Below are 13,121 nucleotides of genomic sequence, written 5' to 3'. Positions count from 1 at the left end.
AAACCAACCGAGCTTTCCAGTTCTATCTTCCTCAACTCTACTTCACCCCCAGCATCTTTCTTCTAACATCCCCTTTTCATACTTCTGTGGACCACTTATACTCCAGAAGCCTTAATGTGAATTATTAGCCCAGCATGAACCCAGTTAGATAGCACAATGAACGTGTCAAGGTGGCCCTGGGAATCGCAAAAAGTATGCAATTAAACTTCATTCACATTCCTGTGTGCAAAATGGAGAAACCCAGGGAAACAGCTGTTCGAAGAGGGGGCCTTAAACCCACCCATTTGAGCTTGCCCTCCGAGAGCGAGTAGGCTCGGCACGTGAACTGTCAAAAGCGAGGCCACAACCGACCTGTAAGCCGAGGAACAGGGTCGGCTTTCTGCACCCAGCCCTGTCAGGTACCAAACCCAACTGTCTTGAATCAGAGACGAACAGGACCAAAGGAGGTGAGTTTCAACACCCAAACTAAGAAGCCCAAGGAGGCGCAGGGTCCGTTAACCCTGCCCATCTCCACGCTCCTTGGAAAACGAAAACAAACTCTGGTTTCTCTTCAGCGTTCACCTCTCTGCGCCCAAACGGATCTGTAAGTCCAACTCTATACCTTAATCATCAACCTTTCCCACTTGAACCCCGTCCCAGCCCAGCCCATCCTTTCAGCGCGCCGACTACCCCATAGGTCATCCCAGCTCTGTCTCTTTTCCCAATTTCGAGAGCGGAAAGAAACCCCTCCCTGTTCTCCCTTACCTGCCGCGGGCACTCCCCTTCTTGGTACCGGGTCGATCGGAACTCCTGTTCCAGCTTGATCTCCACCCTAGTTGCAACGTTCAACCCACGTTCCCCTCGGACTGCTCCTCCCCCACTCGCGTCTCCACTAGGAAGGCGGCTTCCGGCTTGAGTCCGCGGCAAAAGAGTCCTCCTTCCTGCTGCACGCTGGGCCTGAAAGGACGGAGGCGTGGCGGGGAAGGTGAAGACGTGAGCACTTCCGGTCGCGCTCCGCAGAGGCGTGGCTTTCCGCCCTGTGGCCAGAGACGCAGTTGCGACTGCGGCGACGAGGAGGGGCGGGGCTGGTGGCTGCTGAGCCCGCCATGTGTGAGTGGCTGGGTTTGGGGAGGCGACGTTTCTGGAAGCTGCTGGAAAGCGCCCGAGTGGCGGAGGTGGCGCCAGCGGCCAGGGGGTGGGGCGTGATTAAAACTAGTGCGCGGCTTTCTGCGGAGGGATTACGCAGAGGAAAGAGACCTGCTTGCGCGTCGTTGCTCAGTGGTCCGCACGAGCGTGGTCGGGAGCCGCTGGTTCCTGGGGTGACCCGCGGAGGTGGGAGAGGGAAGGGCTTCCGAAGCCGGCGGGGGTGCCATGGACCCTCTCCGCCGGCGCGGCCTTCACAGCTGGGCCGCGCCGGGCATCCGTAGTCCGCTCTCTCAAAGCCTCGGTGGAGCTGAAGCTGCCACAGAGTGCATGTTCACAAAGGGTCATCACACACGGAGCTGCCCCTCCCTGTCTCCCTAGAGCCCATCTTCGAGGCCAGGGGCTTTTCTACCAGGATTCTGGGGTGTTTCTCCTCCTTTCCTCCCTCCCAGATCTTCTCACGGTAAGGGGAGCAGCGAAAGCGCAGGGACTTTGCATTCCACGACCCGTTCTGACTAGTCAGCAGCCGATCTGTCCCTGCTGCACTAATTCAAGCTGCCCTGCCTTGTTTTAACTTCAGAGAAAGGGGGAGTTCTCATTTGATAAGTTTAAGCCTTTGCTTTCGTAGGAAGGTCATGTGGCTTAAGGGACATCGTGACCGCGTATGCTATTTCTGCCTGTGCATTCTAAATCTTGGGGGCAGCATATTCCAGAAGTCCTTTTGGTCGATTGGTTCTGTGTCCTAGGATAACAATTTGTAGTTTCTGACCATTTCTTTACAGAAAAACCACAATTGGTATTTTGGACTGCGGGGTTTTTTAGTGGTTTCAAACTAAATGATTATATTCTGGAATAATGCTGACAATTTGGATAGGGTGGTGTGGAGGAAACAAGTCTCGCGTAGAAGAAATTATTTAGTAAAAAGGATTTTAGTTTTTGGTACTTCTGAATGCAAATGGCCAAGGAATCCAGCAGTTTGTTGGGGTTTCTCCAGACAAAAATAGGCTGGTTAGTTTGTTTACCTTTTTCTGTTGCTTTACTAGATTATTAATGTATTTGTATATTTAAGATCTAGCTAGTTAGGTTTTTTTTTATGAATTGTGATTAAAATTGGAGAAAGTAGTACTTCCTCCTGAAATAGCCAAAACTCAGAGGGTTGTTTTCTTGCTCACCACTGCTACTTCCATTTTTAGAATGGAATACACTATTTGTAAAAAACAAACTTGCTGAGTATTAACTCATAAATTGAACAAAACAATTGGTTCAGTTAAAATGTAGCTAAAATTGTAAGACTGCAAAACAACATCACCAAACTGAATTGTATTTTTTAAAACGTTGTCTGCAAAGTTGAATTTTAGTCTTTCAGTGTAAATTTGGTATTTTTTCAGAAAAAAAATTAGTAACAGAAACAAAATGGAGGCGGGGCTTGAGTTGTAAAGAGAAAGAAAGGGATTTTAGTGTGTTCTGTGTTTTCGCTGTAGAGCTTTTTACCCTTGTAAAAGGTAGTACAAGACTTATAAAGGGAAGAACTTTGGTACAGGAGATCAGCAGAGATTGACTAGAAAACCCCTTTCGTTTATATTATACAGTAACGGTCCCAAGTTGAGAATACTGTATACATTTCTGCTTATTCCTATATATTTGAAATGCTTTTTTTCTACATATCCTGGTCCCAGAGAGAGTGCAGTACCTTCCAGTGGGATTAAAGCTCATTGCGTCCATCCGCTTGTCAGCAGTGTGGGACAGAAATTTTATTGACCTATTTCCAGTTATAAACTCACATGATTTAAAGGGAGGAAGCTTTTATTAAATTAATAACTAACAAACAGCTGCAGTAGTTCAGTGCTGCTGTATGATTAGGATTTTCTCTTTTTTTCTCTCATTTTAGCCACTCACGATGTCAGCTCGTGCACCTTCTGCTAAGTTAGATTCCTTAACCACAATACAAGTCTTTGGCCCAAACCTGGGATATAAAAGCTACTTGCTATGATTTCTTTTTCTAGTCTCATAAAAGAAAAATGAGAGTTGAAGTGACTGACTGCTTTCTAGAAGCACTCTATGAGTACAGTCTGTAATCCCACATCTCAATCTAACATTCAGAAAGCGGTGAAAACCAAAAACTTCTTAAGCTTGGCAACAAAATTCATTTGGTAACAAAATTCATTTGGTAACAAAATATGACCTGAACTATTGAGAAGCTGTATATAGTCTTTATCCCATGTGTTTTGCTGAAACTATATTAATATGTTTGATTATGGGGTGCTGCCCTTGGCCCCTGGTATGTGGGATGTTATATAATGGTTTATATACCTTGTAACACTTAAAAATTGTATGAAATTCTTATTTCTAAAACACATCCAACCCTTGGGTTTTAGTTAAGGAGTTGTAAACCTGTATTCATATTTTTGGCAACACACTTGTGCTATGCATGTGTATATTTAAAAAATTAAAGTAACTTAAGACATTTTAGTTATTTCAGTAAATTCAGATGTGTTAAGATAGAAAAAAATATGTGTATCATATTGTGTCTGTCATATCATGCATCTATCATATTGTATACATGCAATGATAGAGGTATGCACAGCATATTTTTAAGTGTAGCCGTATAGTGATCCAAACAAGAAATTAGTAGTTTCAGGGCTTAAGGTTAGTTTATACATTAGACTCTAAAATTTAGATAAAACATGACAACTCGGCCGGGCGCGGTGGCTCACACCTGTAATCCCAGCACTTTGGGAGGCTGAGGTGGGTGGATCACGAGGTCAGGAGTTCAAGACCAGCCTGGCCAAGATGGTGAAACCCCGTCTCTACTAAAAAAAAAAAAAAAAAAGTGCAAAAATTAACCGGGCGCGGTGGGAGGCGCCTGTAAACCCAGCTACTCGGGAGGCTAAGGCAGGGAGAATTGCTTGAACCCCGGGGGTCAGAGATTGCAATGAGCTGAGATTACACCACTGCACTCCAGCCTGAGCGACAGAGCAAGACTCCATCTCAAAAAAACAAAAACAAAAACATGACAACTCGTAATGTAGCCCAAACTTACTTGGTTCTGTTTTGCCCACAGAAAATGAGAAGATGGTGTGATAATAGTCTAAAGTTGATATTGGAATATCTGACATCTAATCCCATCTCTTCTGCTGTGTGACCTTACACAAGTCACTGAATTTTTAATAGTCTAAACTTGATATTGGAATATCTGGCATCTAATCCCATCTCTTCTGCTGTGTGACCTTACGCAAGTCACTGAATTTTTAAGGTCTCAGTTTACAGATCTATAAAATGAGAAGTTTGGAATAGGTGGTTCTCTTAAGGAGAGTTCCTTACAGTTTCAACATTCCATGTGCGGGTATTTGCTCTTAGAAGTACCACCTGCTTTAAAAAGTTTTTCCTACTAAGGGTGTAATCCCATTTCATCTCAAACTGCTGTCTTGCTGATCTAGACTTGTCATTTTGTTCATAGGTGACACATTCATTCACGTGGTTCAAAATTCAAAAGGTACAAAAGGATACTCAGTCATTTTCTGCCTAGGAAGCAACCAGTGCTACCAGTTTCTGGTATATTTTTCAGAAAAATTTTACACATGTAAGAACAAATAAATTACTGTATATATTTTATTTTTCTTCCCTTTTTCTATGTAAATGGTACATACCATGCATAGTGATTATGTACCTTATTTGTTCACTTACCTTAAAAGTTGTTCTGTTATTAAGGTATTTCCTTATTTTTATGGCTGCATAATCTTCCATTTTATAATGTACCATTATTTCATCTACCCTATCCTTTTGAACATTTAGGTGTTTTTTTTTTCCAGATCTTTATTAAAGAGCATTGTGCAATGAAGACCTTTCTACGTACATCATTCTCCACATATGTGAATATATTTGTGCCCTAGCCAATGGTACGGCTGGGTCCTGTCTACTTTGACTTATGTGTTCTCTATGCCAGTATTGTATAGTGGAGTCAACACCCTATTGACTCTAAAGTAAGCATATGAGATAAATCACATCACCTGAATGGCTGTTTTTTCATGTGAGCCGTGAGAGCATGTATGTACATACATAATATGCATAAGTATGTATATATGAAGCAAGTAGATTATGTGTAGGGACTTTGTCCTAAACAAACAAACAAATAAATCTTTAAACACTAAAATCATGCCACTGAGCAAGATTTACAATGAGCAGCATATGAAAACAGCAATGAGTGATGTAACAACAGGTTTGTTCTTTCCAGCTCATGCTCATTCCAAGGCATGTACTCAATTAGTACTCTTAAGCTGATGTTTTTCTTTAAAATTTTTTGCCAATAATATACGGTTGAATTTATGTAGCATGCAACTTTTAGATATTCCCACTTTACCAGTAAAAAAACAATGTGTAAGGCTAGGCACAGTGGCTCACACCTCTAATCCCAGCACTTTGGGAGGCTGAGGCAAGCGGATCACTTGAGGTCAGGAGTTCGAGGGTGTGGTGGCACATGCCTGTAATCCCAGCTACTCAGGAGGATGAGGCACGAAAATGGCTTGATCCTGGGAGGCAGAGACTGCAGGGACCTGATATTGTGCCTCTGCACTCCAGCCTGGACCACAGAGACAAGATTCTGTCAAAAAAACAAAACAACAAAAACAAGGCCTAAAAGAAGTAACAATTTACTCAAATTTGCATTAACAAGGTGGCTGACCTGGTACTAAAACCTACATCCTCTCATTTCTAATCCAGGGCTTTTTCCAGTATATTCTCATAATTGGACATGTAGCTCTAGCAGATTTGAGAATGTCCAGTAATTAGGAACTGCTTTAGGTACAGTCACTCTTCCTAGACTCTAGAGCAACCTAAAGTTCAGAAAGCAGCAGAACGTTTTTCCAGTGACAAAATAACGTTCTATAAGTACTTGTTGAAGTAATCACACAACATGTTGATTAGCAATCAGGAAGCCTCCAAATCAAAAAATTAAGTGCAGATAAAGAAACACTCTTTCCTAATTGGGACATAGTTGTCACTTCAGGGTGAATTGATGAGTCATAAGGACTAGAAGGAATTTAGGATTATTTGGACATAGGTAGTCTTACTTTCCCCAGAGTTCATGCCATCATTTAATTTAGCCAGGAAATTTAAAATAATTATCAGCAGAAAAGGAGAAGTGGTGGTAGAAACAATAGCAAAAGAAAAATAGAAAGTTGGAGGATATGCTTTAGTAACTACATTCACATAGAAGGTTGGATATGCTTTAGTAACTGTATTCGCTTGAAGCTGGCATTGCAGCACATGACCGTCTGCTTTAGGGCCTTAGCTACCTGCTGACAATGCTAGTCCCCTTTTCTTTACATAACTGACTCTTCTCATCCTTGGAGTCTTAGCTCGAGTGTCTTGTGTCAAGCTGTCCACCCTATTTGAGGAGCCCTCTGTCCTCTACCCCTACTCTAATTTTTTCTCACCACCTGTTTGTTTTCCTCATAGCATATGTATGTGTGTGTATATATGTATATGTATATATACATGTATGTGTGTGTATATATGTATATGTATATATACATGTATGTGTGTGTATATATGTATAACACACACACATACACATATATTTTTGGCCCCATAGTAGGTTGTGAGATCTGTAAGAGCAAGGACTACATCTGTTTGGTTCACCATCATCTATATAGTGCCTAGTACATAGTGCATATTTGTTGATGAGTTATCTTGGTGGCTCCCAATTTTCAATTTACATGGCTGACCAAACCTACTTTTAAAACAGAATGTATTAAATAGCCTATTTCCTTCATGTTTGTTAGTTCAGACGTATGCATAATTGATACTCTTTTCTTGCTGAGAAAGCTATTAACTTTTTCATCAATGGCTTTTTTTTTTACATTTACTGTTTTTTTAATAAAGGATGTTTTAAAGGGTACAGATGAACAGCCAGATGAAGAGATGCACAGAGCCAAAAAGTTTGTATTTAATGTGCAAAGGACTGCCATAAATGCAGGGAGAATACAACAGTGAATAATGCATAGTCCTTATTCCTAAAGAGAAGTAGAAATGTTTGTAAACAAATAGTTTTCATACAAGGCGGGATGAAATAAGTGCTAAATAGAGTTGTACAAGCAATGTTTTGTAGAAGCTATGGAGGAAAAAATGATTAATTTTAATTATAGGAAGACCCTCACAAAGGTGAATTTTTACTTCAGTCTTCAAAGAAAAATAGAGCACAAGTCCCTATAGATGAGGAATAGGGATGAATAAATGTTTAGCTTCACTTTTTAAAAAGTCCTTAAAATAGGTGTAATCCCAGTACTTTGGAAGGCCGAGGTGGGCAGATCACGAGGTCAGGAGTTCGAGACCAGCCTGGCCAGCATGGTGAAACCCCATCTCTACTAAAAAAACAAAAAATTAGCTGGGCACGTTGGCGCATGCCTGTAGTCCCAGCTACTCAGGAGGCTGAGGCAGGAGCCTCAGATCCAAGCTCGCACCACTGCATTCCAGCCTGGGCAATAAAGCGAGACTGCGTCTCAAAAAAAAAGCAGTATTTACCACAAAGGACTCTTATAACGTGTTGTTACAAAGCAATCTTTTTAAAAAATATTAGTTAAAAATAAAATGACTCCAGCCATAAACATTATACTTCTGCAACGGAGGATGATGGTAAAATCACTTAACTGTTTTGACTAGGTTGACAGCTAAATTGAGGGTCAGTTTAATGATTGAATTGTAACTGAGTGCTAATTGGAGCTGGTAATTGTTTAGTAAATGTATCAATTAAGACAAAAACTAATGAATAATGAAAACATTCATTTTTTAAAAAGATTTTTAAGCCACTGGTGGTCTTTAATATATGGTTCTCAGACCACATAAGTTAAAAATGGGAACTGTTTTTTGGTGGTCTAATCTGATTTTGTAAGTTTATTTTTGCTTCCCTACCTCTGTTTTGCTAAGCAATATAGACCTTTTCTTCCCACTTTTTTTTTTTAGTGTAGGCATTAGATTTACAGATCTGATTTAAACTTGGCCATATATTAATCTCAGTTTTGTTACTTCATACAAAATATTTAACCTCCCTGAGGCTCAGTTTCACTGATAAAATGAAAACATCTACCAATCCCACTTCGGTTATTTAACTAATTTTGGCCTCAGGCAAATTATTTAACCTCTCTGGGCTTCAGTTTTTCCATGTATGAAATGAAATTCTCTTAAATGAGGTAAGACATAGAACAATGTCTGGCAGTTAATATGCCCTCACAGCAGATGTTGGTTTTCCCTCACCCTTCCACCTCATCCAAACCCTGCATGTCCTTTACAGATTGCTTTAAATTCTGTTTTCTCTTTCCTTTTCCAACTCCTAGCACTCTCTTCTAGAGTTGTTGCACTTACCATATATACCATGGATTCTTAAATGGGTATTATTACAATTGACCCTTGAGCAACACAGGGGTCAGGGACCACCCTCTCCTTCCCCATGCTTTTGACTGCCCAAAAAACGTGCCTGCTAATAGCCCACTGATGACTGGAAGTTTACTGATAGCATATATTGTTGACTAACATATTTTGTATGTCATATGTGTCATATACTGTATTCTTACAATAAAGTAAGAGAAAAAAAGTTACTAAGAAAATCATAAGGAAAAGTAAATATATTTACTAATCATTAAGTGGAAATGGATCATCATAAAGATCTTCGTCCTTGTCACCTTCACATTGTGTAGACTGAAGAGGAGCCGAGTGGATAAAGAAAATGTTTATGTACATCGTGGAATACTATTCAGCCATACAAAGGAACGAAATAATATCTTTTGCAGCAATTTGGATGGAGCTGGAGGCCAGTATTCTAAGTGAAGTAACTCGGGAATGGGAAACCAAAAATGGTATGTTCTCACTTAAAAGTGGGAGCTAAGCTATAAAAACACAGAGGCATAAGAATCATACAATGGACTTTGGGGATTCGGGTTGGGGAAGAAGGTTGGAAGGGGGTTAAAAGACTACATGTTGGATACAGTGTACACTGCTCAGGTGACAGTTGCACTAAAATCTCAGAAATCACCACTAAAGAACTTATCCATGTAACCAAAAACCACCTGCACCCCCCAAAACTATTGAAATAAACAGGACGGGTTGTTCTTGCTGTCTTAAGCCTCATGGCAGAGGCTTAAGAGCAGGAGCATGTGGGGAGGGAGGGAGGAGAGGCAGGCACACTCGGTGTAACTTTTATTGAAAAAAATCAAATCCATTTATAAGTGGACCCAGGCAGTTCAAACCTGCGTTGTTCAGGGGGCAACTATATATTGGGAACTTGTTAAAACTGCAGCGGCTTGGGTCTCATGCGTGATTCCATGAGTTTGGCCTGGGGCCTGGGCATCTATATTTTTTTCTCCCTCAGATTTTCTTGTGCTTACCAATGATCACGGCCTTTCACCTATTTGTTTTTTGTTTGTTTGTTTTTATGAGACGGAGTCTGGCTCTGTCACCCAGGCTGGAGTGCAGTGGCGCAATCTCGGCTCACTGCAAGCTCCGCCTCCCGGGTTCACGCCATTCTCCTGCCTCAGCGTCCCGAGTAGCTGGGACTACAGGCGCCCGCCACTACGCCGGGCTAATTTTTTGTATTTTTAGTAGAGACGGGGTTTCACCGTGTAAGCCAGGATGGTCTTGATCTCCTGACCTCGTGATCCGCCCGCCTCGGCCTCCCAAAGTGCTGGGATTACAGGCGTGAGCCGCCGCGCCCGGCCTCAACTATTAATCATGTGTTTTTTATAGTTTAAAACCAGGTGTTTTAGTTTAAACCTCAAATATACTATAAACTCCATGAGGGCACAAAATTAAACTTAGTTTAGAGGTTGATAAGTAATGCCCCACCTTTTTTATCTGCCTGTGTTTGGATCCGGTTAAATCACATGAAGATTGAAATGTAAGTTTACTGAAAAAAGTTGTTTCAAAAGGTAGCTGGGATTTGGAGCAACAACGAGCTGCAAAGAACTAGGCAGATTTAAAATTCGAGTTTTTCTATCAACAAGAATAGAGCTTGTCCCACTACATTTACTGTGTAAGAGAGCAGGCCAAAACAAATGACCCTCTTCAGTCAGCCAAATCCCAAATGGAAAGAAGAGAGGAAGTTGGTCGAGCCTCAGAATTTTTTCTCCCAAACTTGCTGTCAGATCAGTTAGCCCCTCCTATCCTAGAAAGGAGTTAAGAGTAGAGGTCAGCCATGAATATTACAGTAAGGAAGTTTTATGTGGAGTATGAAAGAGCTTTCCTCATGCCCTCAACAGTACTCAATAGGTATTAATGGATTTTTTTTTTAGTACTTTGCATCGGGTTGCTGTGATTTTTAGTACCTAAATAAGTTATGAAGTTACAACTTCAGTTAAATCAGTATGTATTATTGTATTAGTTATATTTTGTTATGTAACAAATTATTCCCCAAACAGCTTAAAACAACAGACATTTGTCATTTCATACATGGTGTATGAAATGATACATGGTCAGGAATCTGGGAGTGGTTTAGCTGAGTGGCTCCAGTTCGGAGCCTCTTATGTGGTTGCAGTCATCTGAAGGCTGCTTGAGTGTCTTCACAAAATGGCGCCTGGCTTTTCCCCCAGAGCACGTGATCTGAGAGAGAGGCAGAAACCACAGTGTCTTTTACAACCTAACCTCAGAAGTGACCTACTGTCACTGTGCTGTATTCTATGGGTTACACAGACCTACCTACACAAAGGTATGAATACCAAGAGGTGAAGGATTCATTGGAGGCCATCTTGGGGGCCGGCTACCACAATTTTATAACATGTTAATTTCACTTTATACCTCACAGAACAAGTAATTCAGTAATGTCTAATATCCCAATAAAGTCGTTTCATGGTAATTTTGTGAAATAATTGTATTTTTATATATATTATAAAATTTGCTAGCTAGAGATTAGGCTGTGAGAATATGTCCAGAGGATGATTCTCTACTACCAGCCCCTTCCTGTCTAGTTCTATTTCTGAATCAGTAATTTATATAGCATGATCAAGAACTACTCTGGTTGCATGTTCTTCTAGATAGTCTGTGAAAATTCAGGTGATTTATAGACAGACTTACCATAAGGTGATTGTATTAGTCTATTTTCACACTGCTGTAAAGAACTACCTGAGACTGGGTAATTTAAAAAGAAAAGAGGTTTAATTGACTCACATTTCTGCATGGCTGGGGAGGCCTCAGGAAACTCAGGAAACATGATTTTAAATCATGGCAGAAGGCAAAGGGGAAGCAAGGCACATCTTACATGGTGGCAGAAGAGAGCGAGCGAATAGGAGGAAGTCCTACGCATTGAAACCATCGGAGAACTCTATCACAAGAACAGCAAGGGGGAAGGCCGCCCCCATGATCCAGTCCCTTCGCACCAGGCTTCTCCTTTGACACGTGGGGATTACAATTCAAGATGAGATTTGGGTGGGGACACAGAGCCAAACCATATCAGTGATAATAGCTACAATTTTGATTTTAGTATGAGTTTATAGTCTCCTGGGAGGTGCCTCATGCCCATCTACTGATTTATTCAAGTGAGTGTTTCTTTTGCAGTGGTAATAATTAGAATAAGGTGGACTAGATGGCTAGTGAAGGTCATTGAAATAGTCCATAGGCCCAAAGAGCCTGAAAACCATCACTGTAAGCAAGTGGCAGTGCTTTGATTAAAATTCTAATGCCAAAGCTGAAAAGAAGTTCAATAAGTGAAATAAAATGATTATAATTTATTTCTTAAAATATGCTATGTAATCAGGTTTTGTAAGAGCAAAAAATATTACAGTGTAAGTGAGGAAACTTGAAATGTTCGTTGAATTCAGGAGTGCAGAATTCATTTGTCTTCTATAGCTATTCAACACAATAGAAAAGATAAATCACTTGAAGATTGTGGCAGAAGATGTTTTAACATAACCTGGCAATGCCTAAACATTCTTTGGAATTCTAACCATAAGCATTGTTAGGTCAGTTTGCATTTTAAGTTGCTTTAAGTACTTACAGATGAATGACCAGTTGTAGAAGCCCAAATATTTGTATAATCAATTTTCTCATCCAGATGTAAGCTGTTTATTACATAGACATAAGCATGTAGAGCATATTATTATCAGACCCAGTGAACTCATTTGGATGTCATAATTTCCAGTCATGTAGGCATATTTGACAGCAACTTTCACCCTCAAGTGTTAGGAGGCACTTTTGCTAATCAGGGAAGAAATTTTAGGAAATTCATTTTGCTTTCCAAATGTAATTTGTCATGATCAATAAAATGTTTGGTTTGGTTATTGATCAGCTTTAAGACATGCTCTCCTATGAATTCTTAGGGTAAATGAGAGATGGTAGTAGTTTTTTTCTGAATATAGGGTATGTAAACCCTGAAAGTTGCTCAGTTGAGTCTTCAGAGCTAATAAGTGATGATAAATGAAAAACAAATCTTGGAATAATTGATTTTCTGAAAATGAAAGGGCAGAGAGATATAAGGAAATTGGAAAATGTTAGACTATTGTGCCAAGAGTAATAAATGTATTCACTACCCTAAAAAACTATCCTTCTAGAATAGAAAAACAAATTCAATGACATGACATAATCTGTCAAATTTATTCTATAGGACAGGTCTTTTCAAACAGTCATCATTATTAATAGAGACCAAAGACACATGCCAACCAAATGCTGTGCATGGACTTTGACTTGATCCTGGTTTGCAAATCACATATTGGGGAAATTGTAATATACCCAGCTATAGAATATATTTGAGAATATATTTTTGATTTTCCTAGGTGTGTTCATGGTTACTATGGCTATGTAGGAGAATGGACTTATTTTAGGAGATATATCCGAGGTATATTTAGAGGGGAAGTTATCTTCAAACAATACGCAGTACATACAGGGAAAACATACGGCATTAAATGTTGAATCTGTGGTAAGAATAAGGGTGGTTGTCAAACAATTCTTTCAGCTTTTTTATATGTTTGCATATGTAAAATGAGAGAAAAAAAAATCCCTCTCTGGAACCCTGTTTCTTCACT

General features: G+C 40.3%; 2 protein-coding genes across 10 annotated transcripts in view; one reads left to right on the top strand and one right to left on the bottom strand.

Moving 5' to 3' along the window:
- The window catches only part of USPL1 (ubiquitin specific peptidase like 1), a 42,116-nt gene extending 40,736 nt beyond the window's left edge, over window positions 1–1,380 (bottom strand). For 3 of the 8 annotated variants that reach the window (XM_019039570.4, XM_063697238.1, XM_055359752.2), the window contains exon 1: window positions 745–1,119. The gene's annotated coding sequence lies outside the window, so the exon portion shown is untranslated. Of the gene's footprint in view, window positions 1–744 lie in introns of all 8 variants that reach the window. The other 5 variants (XM_055359753.2, XM_063697239.1, XM_004054326.5 and 2 more) reach the window with 4 other exon arrangements.
- The window catches only part of HMGB1 (high mobility group box 1), a 157,871-nt gene continuing 145,317 nt past the window's right edge, over window positions 568–13,121 (top strand). The window contains exon 1 of one of the 2 annotated variants that reach the window (XM_063697242.1): window positions 568–583. The gene's annotated coding sequence lies outside the window, so the exon portion shown is untranslated. Of the gene's footprint in view, window positions 584–1,212; window positions 1,586–13,121 lie in introns of those variants that run through there. The other variant, XM_055359756.2, reaches the window with a different exon arrangement.

Source organism: Gorilla gorilla, chromosome 14, assembly GCF_029281585.2.
Source record: "Gorilla gorilla gorilla isolate KB3781 chromosome 14, NHGRI_mGorGor1-v2.1_pri, whole genome shotgun sequence".
NCBI classification, from domain to species: domain Eukaryota; kingdom Metazoa; phylum Chordata; class Mammalia; order Primates; family Hominidae; genus Gorilla; species Gorilla gorilla.
This window is presented reverse-complemented; position numbering and strand designations above follow the sequence as displayed.